A 19,059-nucleotide genomic window follows, 5' to 3' on the forward strand; every position below is an offset into this window, starting at 1 on the left:
TCTTGCCACCCCCCACAAAGAGCTCCATTTTGTGAAAAATAAAACTTTTCAAATCCTCTTAGTGCATGTGTGGCATCATCTGTCTTGACATTTGAACCAATTTGGGGAAAGAAAATTTGATCCCACCCTCCATGGGACAAATATAAAACAACTGTTGTGAACAGGATGATCAAGATCACCACCACCTGCAAACTGGTTTTGCTGCCTGCCAGTGAACATGACCCTGTAGTGGCTGTCGGCTAGCCAATGTGCACTTTGAGTTGTGTTGCCGCCTGCTGGTAAGCTTGGGCTTTGAGCTGTGCTGTGGTGCTTTTACAAAGTCCTACCAAGTCTTGGTTTTAGATTTATGGACCCAAGTTGCAAGTTTCAACAATTGGCATTTAGGGACAGGAGTATGGAATTGGGGCACTTCTTAAAGGGCAGCTGAGCTGTGTGTCTCAGCTTGTACCTTGTCTCTTGGATTCCTTGTGTCTTGTTTTGAATCGTATGTTTTGATTCCAGCGTAAGTCATGACTAAAGACATGCTCAAGAGAATGACCCTCACCCTGTGACCACTGGTTATTTGTTTCAGTCAGGCATTGATCCATTCTATAGAGCTCTTGGGAGATAGACTGATCCCCTGTGCTATATATGAGCCCATCAAGTAGCCATGAGTGTGGAAGAAGAGATCTGTGCTCCTAGATACACATTAGGTTGGGATCCTGAGAGGCCTTACATGCTTCTACTGCTGCTGCCAATGCCTCTAACACCAAAAAAAAAAAAAAAAAGACTTTTATCTTTAGGGTTAAAGAAAAAAACTACCTATGGCATCCCATGGCACAAAATGTTTTAGCCCCACCCCTGTTAAAGAACTGGAAGATACCACACCCTAATGAATAACTCAAATGGACTTACGAAGGCTCTGGGTTCAACTGAGTGTCATGGCTTATCAACATATTAAGGAGTTAATTCCAACTCAATTTAAGCCTAAAGGGTACCTAAATCCCAATAAGATAATAATCACCATAGAGAAAGTTCCTAACCCCAACAATATCCAACAATATTTATTTGAGACATTCCAGAGAAAGAAACTTATAGATATGGGGAGGGTAGAGAGGAGCAAACACACACACACAAACACCCCAACCCTGATACCAACGGAGGAAATAAAAATTGAAAGAGGTCTTTTACTTGACCTAGTTGGAAATCCAAAATTTTCTATGTTAATTGGAGGAAAATTACTTTGAAACCACATTTCCAAATCACTGGGGGCTCAAGTCCATGTTCTACTAAATCTTATTCTGTTAGTACATTAAGAAAGTAATCTTAGAGATTATGGGCCCTGTACTTCTTAATGCAGCCAAGTATGATTAAGTCTATGTGCTATGCTTTTCTCTAATCAACTACTTATTTCATATAAAATTCTTTGATTCCATACAGAATGTGCATGAGTTTCTTTTTTCATTTTCTTCTGTTAAATAGGAATTACCTTAAACATTAGCTAAGCATCTTTTCACATTTCGAATATATAAACATTGGGTTATTTGAGAGACTTTAACTCCAGAATTTTTTCCTAAATAAATAAAATTTTTGTTAAGAAATGACTTTTGTTACAAGTTACAAAAAACTGCATGTTACAAATAAGACAAGGTATCCATTCATTCTTTTTTTTTTTTTTTTTTCAGAGAGAAAGAGAAGTGCAAATGCCTGCAAGCTGGGGACAGGGGGTGGGAGTGGGGAGGGGCAGAGGGAGAGGGAGAGAGAGAATCTTAGGCAGGCTCCACACCCAGTGCAGAGCCCCACGTGGGGCTCGATCTCATGACCCTGAGATCATGACCTGAGCCAAAATCAAGAGTTGGAGGTTGTTAACCAACTGAGCCACCCAGTTGCCCCCATTTATTCTTTAATATATATTTATTGTCTGCCTACGTGTATCAGGCATTATGCTAAGTGTATAACCATTCAAGACAAGGCCTATGCCTTTAGGAGTTTATGATTGGCTGCAAGTACACTGGTTATACAAAGGTGTTATTCTTCCAAAGATATGATTAGTGCAGCAAGGTTGCTTCTTCTAATTATACCTACATGGCCAAGTTTTGCAAATTTAGGCAACCCTGATAAATTGCATTTATGAGCTTCCCACCAATGGGTCTTGGAGTGCCAATTCATGCACTCATACATGTGCTTCAGTACAAGGTATTACTTGCTTTAATAGAGTGGGGGTGTAAAAGAGGAACTTAAGTTGGCTGGTATGTCAGGAAAGACTTCACAGAGAGTTGCCTGTGAAGTAGCATGAGCAATATTGCTGGGATTTATGTTAAAATCAAAGAGGAGTAGCAATTTGACTATAGTTAGATTTTCAGTGACTGTAATTTATTCTTTAGTATAGATGAATGAGAACCACTGAATGATTCTGAGCAAGTGACAGTGCGATTTGGACGTGTGAAAGAATATTTTGATGGCGTGTGAGGAGAATGAATTACAAAGCAATAAAGATACTGTGATAGTCTGGTAAGTGTTTTTGGCATGCTTTGTTTGTAGACTTTCTATGCTTATTTCTGTATATCACAATATTAGTAGAGAACATAAAAGGTGTGCTGATGACTTCATATAAAATGGTAACATTAAACAAAGTAAATTATTTATTCAAATTTAGGTGTAACTGGCTTATCTAGATATCCCTCTTATATGCCAAGCATTCTTTTAAGAAATAACAATTCTGTAAACTAGCTACCTTTCTCTCCATTGTATAGATGAAGAAACTGAGACTTGGAGAAGTTAAGTCATGTAATAAATAACAAAGCTGGGATGTGAATCCAGGTCTATCAAATACGGCTAATGTCAAATCCTTACCTCACACACTCTGCTGGTTCAGGCCCGCACTACACTACACAGCCTGCCAAATACCACCACACTCATAGCTTTTAGATCAGAGATGACAGTTTTAAATCAGATTCCTAGTGACTTGGCTGACAGATTTGATGAATTGAAGTGATGTACTTTAATGAAAAGGAGAAATGAGAAAAATATAATTACTAACTCATTGTTCAGGCATTCATTGGCAATTGTGTGTGATTTATTTTCTTTTTCAGGTAAAGAACAATTAAACTCATAGAGATTATAGAAACAAGGTCTGTGAACATGGCTACCCTCAGTTAAATGGAATTTGTTAAAAACTATCAAAAACAACACTTAGGTTGAGAATTCGGAGAAGAAACAATTATATATACACATTAAAAAGTTGAAGTTTGGTAAATGCTTTGAAATTGAGTGCTTTTCACTTGCTACTTCAAATCACTGCCCTAGAGGCCAAGAACTGACTGTTGGAAATATAATGAAATATCAACATGCACCTGTATTCTTTGGTATATTGCGTTTTTGTTTGAGAATGAAACATCCTATTGGGAAAATTTCTTTTAAAAATTAGGCCCTGTGAATTCTTCACCTGTATCTCTCCTCATTCCTGTCAGCAGTATGATTTATCAGTTAGGAAAATGATGAGTGGACTTCTTTTGAGTTCAACAAGAATTCACACTGAGTGACTAGATTTCAGCAATGTTTTATAAATTATTTTGAAGAGTCTTGTAACACCTGTTAACCCCAAGAAAAATATAAATTATTTTTATTTTGTACAAGAAAGATACACTGGGAAAGGAGATGTTTTTCTCTCATATAATAACTTGCAGAACCCTAGTTTATGATATATAAACAGGCGACATTTGGGTGCCACAGGAAGATTTATCTAGCAATATATTAGGGATTAATGATCTTTTATTCTTATAAAGGAAAAAGTTGCCTAGGAAACAGAGGTATAAGATTCATACTCAGGAGGGGCACCTGGGTGGCTCAGTAGTTGGGCGTCTGCCTTCGGCTCGGGTCGTGATCCCAGGGTCCTGGGATCGAGCCCCACGTCGGGCTCCCTGCTCCGTGGGAGGCCTGCTTCTCCCTCTCCCACTCCCCCTGCTTGTATTCCCTCTCTTGCTGTCTCTCTGTGGCAAGTAGAATCTTTAAAAAAAAAAAAAAGATTCATACTCAGGATACAAATAAACGCTTCTTTAGCATTCACAGAATAATCATGCAAACAACAAATATGTTTGGAGTATCCAATATACAATAATGTTCTCTGTTAGATGATGAGTAGATTAAAAAAGAATAAATTATTTTATTTCAAGGAACTGACCTAACTCAATGAAAAATGTGTGTCATTCATGCTGTCTTTCACCCTTTCTGGCCCTTGGCAATCATGACTTATCAAAGACACTCTGTCAGAACCCTGACTAAGCCACCTAAACCATCTCAATGCAATAATTCTTGGACTCAAATGAATTTAAGAGTTGGCTTACAAACTGGATTCTATTAACCAGCCTAGTGAATATGTCGAAGATGAAATGATAAGAAGATGAGACCAATATTTGAGGGATACCTATTGCATATAACATGAAGTCTGGTTTTTTGGGTAAAGATAAAAGAATAGTTCTAGATGCTATCCACTCATGCAGTTGAGGCATGAGTAAACAGAGTCAGGAGAAAACTGTTTAATTCAATACCATCTTTCAGGTAGTCAACAATAAAGCAAAATAGAAATTAATGGGCTTCCCATCAAGTTAAAATAAAAACACCATTGTCTAGTATTTAGCTCAGTTTCCTAAATGATGCTTCATGAAACATTAGCATTGTGGAATGTTCCATAAGGAGAGCTATTAATCAGTTAAGTTAAGGGAACCATATATATTACTTACATATTCATTCAGCTAATAAATACTGAGCCACCTATTTTGTGCCAAGTACCTTTTCAGGTACTGAGGTCCAGTGGTGACACAATAAAAGTTCCTAATTGGGGTATGTTGAAAGTATACAATAACAAAACAGATACCTATATATAATATTTCAGATGATGATAAATGCTATAAAAAATGCAAGTGGGAGTGATGAGTGAAATTTCTATTTTATATAAGACATTTAGGAAAAATCTTTTTCAGAAGGTGACCTATGAGTATAGAATTGAAAGAAATAAGTTGAGAGCAAAATGCAGATATCCAGGATAAGTTTGTACTTGGCGGAGGGAACAGCAATTGTAAAAGCTCCAAGTTGAGAATGTGTTTGGTGTATTCAAGACATTGTAAGGAGGGCAGTGTGGCAACAGTAGAGTGAGTGATGAGATTAATGAAGCTATGTTATGTAGGAGCTTTTAAGCCATTTTAGGAACTTTGGTCTTCGACTAAGTAATATGAGAAAACAGTGGAAGGTTTTGAGCAGAGGACAGATGTTATGTGATGTACCCTTGAAGTGAGGCAATAGAGACTATGTGGAGAATACATTATAGAAGCAGAAGGTGTAAAAGGCAAAAAACTAGTTTGGAGTCTCTTTCAAATATATAAGTGAAGAATTATAATGGTTTAAAAAGGGTGTTTGAAATGGATAAGGAAAAGAATGTTTGGATTCTGGATATATTCTTTTTTTTTTTTAAGATTTTATTTTTAAATAATCTCTACCCCTAACATGGGGTTCGAATTTACAATCCCAAGATCAAGAGTTGCATGCTCTACTGATTGAACCAGTCAGGCACCCCAGATTCTGGATGTATTCTGATGGATGAGTCATTAGAATTTACTAGTATATTATTTGTGGAATTTAAACAAAATAGAAGAGTTAAGGGTAATTCCAAGTTCACTGGCCTGGGCAACAAGAAGAATTCACTGTGTAGTGGTAACGAGTGTGCACTGTGAACTACTTAGGTTGCACCTTAGAACTTCCACTTACTAACTGGGAAATACTGGATAAGCCTTTTAATTTCTCCATGTCTCACTATGCCCATTGATGAAATGGGCATAATAATAGTACCTACCTCACAAAGGTATTATGAGGGTTAAATGAGTTAATATTTAATAAGTCACTTGAAATGTGCCTGGTACATTATATGTCCCATTTAAGTGTTTGCTAAAAAAAAAATAAGAACTTGGAGATGACTACTTGGATGAAAAGTTTTGAGGTAGAAAAAGTCAGTAATTCAGTTTAAGATAGCTATTAGATATCCAAAAGAAGAAGGTGTGTAAGCAGATTAATATAATCACTTAACATTCAGAAGGAAAGTCTGCCAGATATAAATTTGACATTCATCAGTGTAGAGATGCAATATAAAATCAAGAGCTTAAATAAGATCACCAGTAAGGACAGAGAAGATGATGGAAGAATAAGCCTGGATCACAGACTTGTACCTCTGAAACAAATAATACATTATATGTTAATAATAATAATAATAATAAAAAGAAGATAGTAGGAAGGGAAAAATGAAGGGGGGGAAATCGGAGGGGGAGATGAACCATGAGAGACTATGGACTCTGAGAAACAAACTGAGGATTCTAGAGGGGAGGGGGGTGGGGGGATGGGTTACCCTGGTGATGGGTATTAAAGAGGGCATGTATTGAATGGAGCACTGGGTGTTATACGCAAACAATGAATCATGGAGCGCTACATCAAAAACTAATGATGTAAGGTATGGTGATTAACATACCATAATAAAATAAATTAAAAAAAAAAAAAGAATGAGCCTGGAGCCATTCAAACTCTGGAGATCAAAGATTTTAGAACTGCAAAGAAAGGAAAAATCAGGGTGGTAAGAGGAGAAACTAAGTAAGTTCTGGAAGCTAAACAAAGAAAATATTTCTAGAAAAAGACAGTGCATTTACACAGAAAAGTACATTCTACAAATTACAGCACCCATTTATGTTAAAAATTCTTAAAAACAGGAATTGCTGGTCATAACCTGAATGTAACAAACTATATAGCAAAATGTATATACATTAATCTAAGAGCCAAAAATCTTACTTAAAAAGGAAAAAATAATAGCTTTCTCACTAAAGACAGGAAGTAAGAAAAGGATGCCTACTATCCCCACTATTATTTGAAATAGTTATGGAATGTTAGTCAATGCAATGAGAAAAGAGAAAGCAAACAGAAGTATAAAAATGAAAAGAAACAGAACTGTCTCTACTTGTAGATGACAAGAATATCTATCTATCATCTACCTATCTCAATATATCTTATATTTATTTGTGGATATGGGTATATAGAATTAATAAATTAAAATTCAAATATACAAACAGAAGCTAATTATAAGATATTACAGAAATTAAGATGCCATTTAAAATAGCAACCATAAAAACACAATACTTAAACATAAACTTAACAAGATATGTACAAAACTTATATTTATAAAACCACAGAATACTCTTAAAAGACACATAAATAGACTTAACTGAATGAAAAATGTGTGATATTCTTGGATAGAAACACTAAATATCTTGAAGATATTGGTTTTCCCTATGCTAATTTACAAACTAAGCAATTCTAATTTATCAGTTTTGTTGTTGATGTTTTATATTTTTGAAACTAAACTGATTATAAAATTTATTTGAAAAATAAACAAGAATAGCCAAGGAAAACACTGAAAAAAAAATCACTACAATGATAGCCATACTAAACATCAACACACACTATAAAGCCTCTGTAATTTAAAAATAAAATCTGGTATCAGTGCATGAATAGAGAGACAGATCAGAATGGAAAACCCAGAAATAGTCTAATTATGTATGAAATTCGGAATATAATAATGGAAGTACCTCAAATCTCTGGGGATGATTATTCTTTTTAACAGATGGTGTTGATATAACTGAAGATCCTTATAGGAAAAAAAAAAAATACAATTAGATGAATTTCAATTTGCAAATTCCTCTGCATCAGAGAATGGAATGTAAGTAAATGAAATTAGACAGTAGTAGAAGAAAATATATGATTTTCTCTGTAATTTGAGCGGAAGAAATTTTACTAATTATGACACAAATCATAAAATCCAAAATCAACAAAAGAAAAGATCAATTTTAATTACATAAAATTTTAAAAAGAAAATTTCTTGTATGCCAAAACACAAGTAAGCAAAGAAGAAAAGATAATTGGAAAACTGGAAAATAATGACAACTTCTATCACAAAGAGTTGATATCCCTAATATGTAAAGAGATTTTAAAACAGAAGACAAAGGCCAACACCATTAGAAAAATAGATAATTCACAGAAAAAGAAATGCAAATCGACCTTAACCTTAAGAAAAAGATGTTCAGTCTTCTTGTAATAAGAGAACTGCAAACTAAAACTACATTGACATACTCATCTACTGTCAAGTTGGAAAAGTCTAAAGGTCTGAAAGTATATTCTTTAGGAGAGAGTGTGGGAAAGCAAACACTCTCGGATATAGTTGGTTTGTCAACACTTAGCAAAATGAACACGTGTACTCTATCTGTTGAATCTGCAATTCTACTTTCAAAAATCTATCTAAAACACACACTGGCAGAAATATGAAAAAAAAAAATGTATGTAGGAGACTGATGATCATGGCACCGTTTACAAACCCAAATTGGCTGACTTGTGTATTCACACTGTGGAATGTTGTGCAAACTTTAGAAAGGACTGTTAACTATCTCTGTAAACCAGTATGGATGATCTTTGTCATACATCATTAAGTGAAAAAAGGGGGAAGTAAAAGTGGGGCATATAGTATTCTGTTGTTTATAAAAAAAGATATTTGCACTCTACTCTGACGATGATCGCATTGGAGTGTACGACAGCATACACATACATGCATTCATGTGAGAGAGGAACTCAGAGGGAGTTCCCATGTGCATATAGTGTTGGAGTCTTTCCCAGAGTCTTCTCTTGAGAGTTGTATCAGGCAACTAAAGGAATAAGAGGACCTGGGGTGAGACACTCTCTATGGTGAGGAAGTGTGTCATTTCTAGTTAATGAAACAGTGCGGAGTGGAGAAAAAGCATTAAGAAACAGATTACTTGCTTTCTTAAAAGATCATGTCTGATTGGGATTTTGATGTATGTACATTAGTTTGCAAGTTTTTATTACCTCCAGCTTCTTAGGAAAGAAAATAAGATTTAAAAGGGTAAGGTGATTCTTTTGTGCTTAAAGAAATCTAATATTTTTTAAAGTTGATAATTATAACATTTGCATTAAAGCAAAGACTTCTCACATGCCAGACATTAACAAGGTAATGTTCTTTTATTCTATATTCTTTTCTCTACTGAATAAGTAATGCCTTCTTTACAGTTTTGATAGTTTGTTACAGTTAATCAACTGGAACTAAAATATTTAATGTGTATATAAAAATGATAAAAGTCAGTCATAACACAACCATATAAATAAAATAAGTACTTCATTTTCGTCCCCAGCGGTAAAAGATTTCCTTAGAAATATAAATGAGATAAAATACTGGTGAAAAATTCTTCTCTAACTTAACTGCAAATGAACCTCCATAGAATAATATGGGTTTCTGAATTGCATGAGGTTAAGTACCTTGAGGGGCGGGGCTTGCCTTAAACTATTAAAGGCACTGAGCATTTAACCCCATGGCATGGGATGGGAATGTAGTGCAGTGATATCTTTATGAATGTTAAATTTTATATCACAGGTGTAAAAAGCTCACAGTTTTTTTTCCCAGTCTGGTATATTTCCCATATTAGTTGTCCCCTGGTCCTGAGTCAGACAGGCAGTTGATATTTATTTAGTATGAATGTGTACTCACGCCAGGCACAGTAGCAATGTAACAGTAAAGAAGACAGATATGGTGTGTGCGCTGGTTCAGCTCTGTTCCTATACCAAATACCTCCTGGAGTTGGGCCCCCACCTGTAGGCTTCCTTTTGGGTTTACCGTGTTGTCTTCTGTTGTGCAAATGCTAGATTTGCCTTCCACCTGCCATTCCACGTACCACCACGTCACAGGCCTTTCTTGTGTACACTGGTGCAGAATTGATTAATTACCTCCGGCTTCATACACAGATAGTTCCCTAGATTCTGAAGAATCTCACAATGGTTTATTTAGAAGTCTCTATTCACATTATTAAAAGAATCCAATTAAACCACAGTCATTGTGGAACTAACATCCTTGATTTTTTTTTCCCCCATCACATTAAGTACAAATGCTCTGAATCTGTTTAATGACAGATTTTCTTCCCCATCTCTTTTTTCTCCACATTACATTCTGAGGTTGATTTCCCCTACCTGGACTCTCTACAAACATGTCTTTCCTAAAGAGTTCCACTTCAGAATATTATGACATGGAAGTTGCCAGGAACTCAAATACCCCCTTAGTCTCCCTTTATTATTATCATAAGATGTCTTTTTGAAATTTATTTTAAGTTAGCTACCTAATATTATATAGATTTGGTACTATTTTCTTATTTTTCTCTGAACCACATTATATTATTATTGATTTTTCTTCTTTCATGCATTCTTCTTGCCTAATAAGAAAAAAATAAGTATAGAACAGAGGTTAAGAGCCTTCTGTATAGTGAGACTGTCTGGGCTAAAACCCTGACTCTCTCATTTACCAGCTCTCTGGACTTGAGTAATCTCCTCAATCTCTGATGTTCTTTCTTCATATGTAACAAAACAAAACAGAAAACAAACAAAAAACAGGGTCGGATGGGAGACCCCAATCAAAAGATTGATTTAAGAATTAAATAGATTAACAGACATAAAGATCTGAGTGGCTTCAGGCACATAATAAGTGCTTAATACATTTTAACCATTATTCCATTATTCATTTTAGATACCCTGATCTCCAGGGCACAGCTATTATACAACGTCTGGGCAGCAGGATTATAGACTTGGCAAGGTTGTTTCTCAACTATCACTTATCTGACTTTGTTCACTGGGACAGTTGAGTGCATATCCTGACACAGCAGTGTTGCAGAAAGATTTCCACCTCTTGATACTCAAAACCCCTTGTATCCGGATAAGTATCAAGGAAATAGACTGGAATAAATCCATAAGAATATTTCCTAAGAATCAGGAAAAATAGGACAGTTGAGACCTTAATGAGAAAGCATGAATGAAATTCTCAAGGAGCAATGACATATACTTCGAGATTCATTAAAATTACCTGAATTTCTTATGAAATACAGAAATTCTACTTCTATGTAGATTATGTATATGGAATCAGAATGCATCTATTCTATTCACTAGGTATGTGCTGGAAGCCCAATATAGGTCTGGGCCAAGCTCCGGGATGATTCCTATGTAAACTAAAGTTTGAGAATTATTAGCTTTGATCTGGGATTGCCAAACTATGGCCTGTGGGCCAAATCTGGCCCATTACCTGATTTTGTAAATAAAGTTTTATTAGAATACAGCTACACTCATTCATTTACATGTTATCTATGGGCTACTTTTACCCCACCATGGCAAAAGTTAAGTAGTTGCTACAGAGAACATAGGACCCACAAAGGCTAGAATATTTACTACCTGGTGCTTTACAGGAAAAAGTTTGCCAACTTTTAGCTTAGAGCATGGCAGGGAAGTGACTTGTCATGTGGAAGAGATTAAATTCTCTTTTGCCAGTCCAGACAATAGGAAATTGAACCATTTTCAAAATTTCCAGTTGCATTAGTTTTAAAAAAGCTATACACCATGAAGAGCTTCTTCCAAAAGGAAAGAAATGAGAAGAGTCTCCAGCAAATCCATTTCTCCTCATTTTTGGTGGGGAGAATGTAAAGTAAAACCAAGTGGGAAATCACAGCTTTTTGTTATTTTTAGCATTTAAAAAAATTTTTAAGCACACAGTAGCTGTAAACTTCATTTTCTTTAAGAATAAATTGGCAATAATTGAAATCAAACATGGAATGGGAGTTAATAATGGGCATTAGGCTCCAAGATTTTATTTTAACAGTGGTTTGATTGAAGCTAGATGTTAATGACAGAGTGAATTATTTTTTAAAAATTACACTCCATCAAAAAAATCCAAAACTGATTAAAAAAAATCCAAAACTGATTAATTTCAAAATTATTGTTTCTCATAACATTTCTAGCATTATCCTCTGCTTGAATGCACACAGGACATAGCTCTGGATGATAAAATAACTATTCCCGTTCCTCTATCTGCTCCACACATTTCACATGAACTTGAACGCTGCTTGGAAAGTCAGAATTCTATGAGAGAAAGTATTGATTTTTACCAACCTGGAAAGTGAAACGAGAGAGAGAATGACATTGCTAGCCATAGGGAGTTTAGTTCAGGTCAACAACCCCTAAGTTTTATGGGAATTGTTCAGAAATTACAAATGTTGCAGTGCTAAAGGACTCTGACATAGAACTGGAAAACACATTTTGACATTGGGTAGTGTTCAGCCTGTTCTGCCACGGTCACTGAAATCCAGAGCATATTAAGTATACCACAGAGGTTCAAATGAGGCTGCTTTTTGGAATGGCATTTGGCCTAGATGGAGCAAAAATTCACATGCGAAGTTAATTCCAGTGCCGCAAACTGCAATGTGTAAATTAGCCAGTTTGCTGTTGCTGCTCTATGTGCGCCTGCCCGTGTTATCAGAGATATCATTACGTTAGGACATAATGTGACAGGCCCCAACAGATGAAAATGTGAACCAACAGAGCATGGGAAATAGCTTTATAAGCAATCTTTTTATGTTCTTCTCTCTTTAAATCTCTTGGGTTTGTTGGTTTGTTTGAACTAAACCTAATCTTATTGGGGAAATGATAAAGCCAAGTTTTAGTTTTGTTTGCTTACATTTTTCTTCTTTAATTACAAGTCAGCCTCTGCAATTGGTTACACAGAAGTAACTAACTATGAGACATGTTATTTTTACTCTTTTCACTTTGGTGCATTTTATTATTATTATTATTATCTTTATTATGATGCAGCGCTCTAACATTGTTACTGTGTCTTAAATGCTGCCCTTTACAAGTCTATACCAAAGGAAAGGAGAGTTAACACCTCAGTCTGGAAAAGCTTTTCGCTCTAATGGGCTTGTAGTGTGTCATATTATTCAATCAGTGCTCTCTTAGGATCTTCTAGTTCATGTGCTACCATCTCTGCCAAATAATACACTTTCTATTTATTATAATCTCACTCGCTTATCAGACTGTATTGAGTTGATAGCTGAGATGTACAAAACAATTAAAAATAAAAATGTAGGCAATAAAGAAAAAAGACTCAATGCATTTTGAATGTCTTCTGTAGAGGACAGAATTCTCAAATTTCCTAATCAATAAATAATTTATTTGAGTTAAAACAAATCATTATCTTAATGGAATGTATAACAGGCTGGCTAAATCAAAGAGGACTCAGAATGGGAATTTGTATTGGAGCCTTTATACCTATTCAGTGGAAGGGTAATAAGAGTTGCTCATGAGAACTGGGATTCAGAATTGCTAATTTTTTAATTCTAAGACCAACCCGCTCCAAGAAATGTCAATGTCAAAAATACATTGTGTGGTCAATTTCAGGGGCTTTGAAGATGCTCTAAACCTGGCCTGAGGTTAAGAAACCCGCCTGTATCATGGGTCCCATAACATCACATAGTACATAGTATAATAGCATATTTGATAGTATATAAAATCAATTCTACTTTGATAATAAATAAAAACAAGTACAGACTATTTGGAGGGCACTAATCAGTCCAACCTGGGAAAGAAGTGTAGATAACCAAATACATACATTTGCTCATTTACATCATGAAATAAGTAAAATGTCTTCAGAGTAATAATACAATTTTTGATGGAAAATATTATATAATTGTTATTATAATAATAAATATTATAATAATAAAAAATAGTTGTTATTTTCCATTATAGTCTACTGTATCATTATAATTTGTGAAAGGAGGTTTTGACTGGAATAACCACTTAAAGAATTACATCACAAAGCTGAGAATTTCTTTTTTTCCTTTATATAAGTATTTTGGAGACTTCAAAGAAAGTTGCTATCTGGAAATGCAAGAACAATTATTCTTATTCTGATAATGTAATTAGAACCACACTCTCTTCATTGCACTAAATTACCCTAATGATCAATTTTAGACTATGGTTTTTATTCAAAATTAGTAAAATTTTCCCACAAGAGAAGATAGCACACTGAGGCAGATACATGAATAAGTAACAAATACATTAAAAGTAGAAGCATAAAATATGTCAAGCAGAAAGAAAATTTAGTAAATACATTAATTGTTTGGCTTACTTATTGTGAGGAAAACAGCTTTTTTCAGATGAAGTAATTCTAGGCTAAGCCATTTGTTATAATTCCTATAATGAAAAGCATTTAGTGATTCTGAGATACTCATTAATTGATGCATTAATTCATTGAAGAAATATTAACTGAAAGCCTACTTGTGCCAGACACCATGGTAGACCTGAGGATATGAAGATTAAAATGACAAAGAGCCTAAGTTCAGGCACAGGAAGTAGATATGTAAGCAAATAATCTAATGTACTCAAGTAAAATGATAAGGACAAATGCTACACATAGAGAGAACCTGTCTGGGCAGAGTTGATTTACTCAGATGTGACAGGTGGGTGGGCTCTACCCAAGACTTCACAGAAGAGTTTCTGCTGAGAAAAAGGAAAACTGATATTTTCACACACTTCTAGAAATCTAAGCCTCGTCTATCTAATTGACAGGCCCAAAATCCTGAATATATTAAATATACCTTGTTGCCAGTAAAAATAACTCAGTGGAAATTGAAAATTGAAATATAAATATGACTTGTTTTGTATGTTTCCTAATAGTTTCATTTTTCACTCTTAAATATCTCACGAATGTCAGCCTTTTGCAATATTAATTTCAGTTCAAAAAGCATAATTTAAAGACTGTTATACATGAAGCATTGAGTAGAGTAAAAGTAAATTAGCCATTCATGAGCTTATTCAACCTGTTATGTATTGAATGTGATCTAAGTGCCAGGCATTGTGCAGAGCATTAAAGGTAAAAGGAAAAGCACAGGAAACACAATCTCTGCCAGAAGAGTTAAATCCTCATGGAGAAAGATAGGCATTAATAAAATAATCAGAAAAATGTGTAATTACAAACTGATATGAAGAAATAGTAAAAGGGGTATCTAGGGAATATAAGTGAGTTAATGTAATTTTTGGGTCAGGGAAGCCTTCACTGATAAATGGTATTTAAAGTGAAAGGAGAAGTGTAAGTTTGAGTGAACAAGGAGAAGGAATGTGTGTGTTGGCTTTTAAGGGGAAACAAGAAGAGGCAGAGTGGGAGAGGCCATTCGAAACTGAAGAACAACCTCTGCAAAGGCCTCAAGAAAAGAGATCATATGGATTACTCAGAGACTTACTGGTCATCATAAAGATTTCACTATCCATCCTCAGAAAAATAAGAAGCCATTGAGGAGTTGAAGGAAAAGAACTGCCTCAAGGAACTCAGAGTATGGCAGGGGGAACTTCCACAGGTAATAAAATTGATGATATAAAGAAGTTCTCATTGAGGGTTAGAGAAGCACAAAAGGGGACACTTAGCTCAACCTGAGGATCCCAAATTCCTCTCTGAGGAATAAAATGCCTGAATTGAGTCTTGAAGAATGACTAAAAATTGTCAAGAGAAAGGAAGATGGATAGGTATTCCAGACAAAGCAACAATCTATATAAAGAAATGAAAATGTAAAATAAATGTCATAAGCAGAACACACAGACATTTTTTCATTACCAGGAAATAAAAGGCAAGAATGGAAAAAGGAGTGGAAAGACTTGAGACTATAGAGAATCTTTGTGGGTAGGGCCATAAAACCGTGATAGGATTTAGTAATTCATTCTATAGGCAAGTCATTAAAGGGTGTTCAGCAGGTGATTCTATGATTCACATCTTATGTAGGTTATTCTGAATGGAGTAGAAAGGATAGATTTAAGGTGGTCAAGAATGAATGCATGGAGACTACTGAGGATGCTGTTCTAATAGGGTAGGAGAGAGGAGCTGAGAGGAGCTGAGAGGTGTAGAATAATGATAGTGGGCCTAGGGAGAAGTAGACTTAAGACATATCTAGGCAGTAATATTTGCAGGAATTAGTCATTAATTGGCTATGGAGGCTATGGAGGTGAAATAAACTGAGAAATCTAGGAAAATTTACACAGTTTATTGCTTGGCTACTTGGCTATACAGCAGATTCATTTAGTGATATTAATAATAGAAAATCAGATTTTTGGATAAACTATAATGAGTTCAGAAGTGGGACTTCTAGAATGGCACTGTGAGAAGTTTGAGGAAACTTACCCCCCAGAAAGACATCTATTAAACTAGTCAAAATTAGCAAAGCCAGTCATCCAACTTCTCTGGAGATCGATCAAAGAGCTTGCAACAATTCAAGAAACATTAATTTAACATAATCTATGGAGCCTAGTGAAAAGGGTGTGATACCATGGCACTCAAGCTAAGGGCTCCATCCATCCCCCTGCAGCTTTGTGCTGCAGAAGACTGTCCTAGCAGTTCCCGTCTCCGTCAGATCCCTGAGGTGGAAAAGCTGTTCTGGGTGGATTCCCCAGCCAGTGAACAGCAGCATACTCCACTTCCCAGAGCTCCATGCTGTGAAAGACCTACACCAAGCAGGTAGTGGCATCAGGGCAGCATGACCAATTCCCCTACCCTCAACTTCTACTACATAGAGAGGATACAAATGAGGACTCCATGCAGTCCCCTATATCTTTAAGTCTCTGTGGTAAGGAAGAGCTGCTGGGGTGGGCTCAGCAGGCAAAATACAAATTCCATTTCCTCAGCTCTTGGGGTAGAAGAGCCACTCTGGGTAGATTTGACAGCCAGAGAAAATTGGCAGATCCCATGCCCTCAGCTCTGGGCTGCAGAAGATCTATACTGTGTGGTTGTGGCAGCCACACTGCAGCACCAGTTTCTGTTGCCACCTCTGGGCCAACACACACTGTCACTCAAACAGAGAAGATGCGGGTGAGGAACCTGATGAAGCCTGAGTTCCCAATCCCCCCAGCTTTTGCTCTGTAGTGCAAAGGTTCTATACCATGCTGCTTCCATCCTTCCTATCCATCCAATGGAAAGGTGGAGCAAGCCTAAAAGACCGGTAATACTCTGCTAGCCAGAAACAGCATAATTTTATTTGGTTCATACTGTTACAAAGTATAACCCAGGGTACTGTTGAAAACAATAGAACAGTCAGCTAGAAATTAATGGAGTCTAACAACTGGGTGTGATACCAATAAGACCTGCCAGAAGCTTAATGGGAAGACCAGGGAAAAGACAGACAAAAAGAGTGTGCTAAAATCAGAGTCATCCTGGTGGTCAGGAATGCTGTGTGCATGTCCTCTGAGGAGCAACCAGAGAAGGAAATCCGGAGCTGTAGTTCCCTGAATGAACACGGGGCAACCCTGTAGCCTCCCTGAACAGTGAAAGCGGTCTTTAAGCCAACTACCATTATGTTTAGAAAATGAGGCATGAGAATCAAAAAAACGAAACGAAACAAAGAAGATTTGGCAATTATGTGTAGAATAAACAGAAACGTGTAGCTTTGATTGCAGGGCTAAGGTATTTCAGGGTTGCCTGTTGTAGCAACTGGTGCCACTTTACATCTTTTCCTTTGAGATTATAGGAGAAAGGAGTGAGGATACATTCTGATATCAATGAATTTGAGGCAGGAGAAGGAGGCAACTGATACCCAGAAGCCTTGCGTGTTTTGAATTAGGAAGTAGGACAGTAAAGTCTGTTGAGAGATGGTGGGCAAGTAAAGGGTTAGCACAATTGCTGTGCAAAGCAGAATTAAGCAAGCATGAATAAAATGATTATTGTGCAAGGCTGAGGTACCATCTGAGGTTTGAGAATATGAATTTTGTGGTTGCACGAATCTTGAGGGCTAACTTGTTTTATTCAAACTCCCTTAGCCCCAGGAAGTCGCTAGCATGCACCCAGTGCTGTAGTTTTGCTGGGAGGATGCAACAGAGGCAGGGATGCAACATAGTTGATGGTACTGATCAGGGACCATAAAACATACCCTGAGAGCAACAAAAGTAAAACCAAAAGAGAGATGAACTACTGAGAGAAGATTGTGGTATCAAGGAAGTAGAAGTAGTTATGTGATATAAAAAAATAAAGTTGAAGTTGAGAGTATGGAAGAACTGAAAGCATTAAGGCTGTAAACAGAAAGTTAGACATTGGAGTTTGGTGTTTCTGATAATAATAATAACGAGAGTTACAGAGTGACTGTGTGTGTTGTTGGCAATAGAATAGGAATGAAATCTCATTGAGTTCAGGATATCACATGGAACAGAAAGAACTGAGGAACTAGATTCATTATCAACATGAACACTGAAATCACCCTAACTGATGCTTAGAATTATGTGGTTGAGAGAAAACATAAAACTATATCAGATATAAGGAACTGACTATAATGTTGGCTGGTGATTGCAATTAGCAGAAGTGGTGACACAGACATACAGTATTGACCATAGAGGAGGGAGACTTTCCCCTCCAGAGGTAGAAGAGTAATGCTTTGGAAATGGAAATAAAGAGGTAGAAGAATGTTGACCTCACTTTCAGGCACTCAACTACGTTGGGTGTGGCAAAAAGCATATTTCTGTGTCTAATAATAATAATGGCAGTAATATCAGTGTATTAGCAAGTGTTTATTAAGGCAGGAGGTGGCTGGATGGTCATTGAAGAGGTTGAAGATTTAGTAAAGCTGCTTATCATGGAAGTAGGTGCCGGGATGGGAAGTTTCAGAACTTAAAGGGCAGAATAGTGTGGAAATGTGCATAAAGCAGATGAAAGATGAGTGAAGGGTGTTATGTTTCAGATGCTAGAGGGAAAGAGTATGAGGCAAGGAGGGTTTAGTTAGCCATAGTCATCTAGATGTAACCTTGGTGTCAAACTGTGGAACCACACAGCAAGGGAGGCTCAGTGGGGGTGGACCTCAATACGAGTCTCAGCACTGTCATCCTTGCAGAGATATGGCTAGGAGATCTGCAATGGTGCATTCCAGGCTCAGATTTTCAACAGTCTATGTATTTTATACCCTATTGTAACATACCCTAAGTGAGTAATTTATAAAATTTCTCCTTGACTACAGACGTTAGGGAAAAAATTCTATTGACGTAATTATTTCAGAAAGAGAAGCAGAGTTGGGGGGATAGGGTAGAGACAGAGAATGAGGAAGAAAGGGAAAGAACTGAAAGGTAGGAAGAAAAAAGAGAATCAAATCATTCTATCAGTAGCTGTATGTAATCAATAAGGGGACCAGAACCAACTTGCAGAAGGGATTCTTT

The sequence above is a fragment of the Leptonychotes weddellii genome, chromosome 2 (assembly GCF_054177405.1).
Source record: "Leptonychotes weddellii isolate Sample4059 chromosome 2, ASM5417740v2, whole genome shotgun sequence".
In the NCBI taxonomy this organism is placed as follows: domain Eukaryota; kingdom Metazoa; phylum Chordata; class Mammalia; order Carnivora; family Phocidae; genus Leptonychotes; species Leptonychotes weddellii.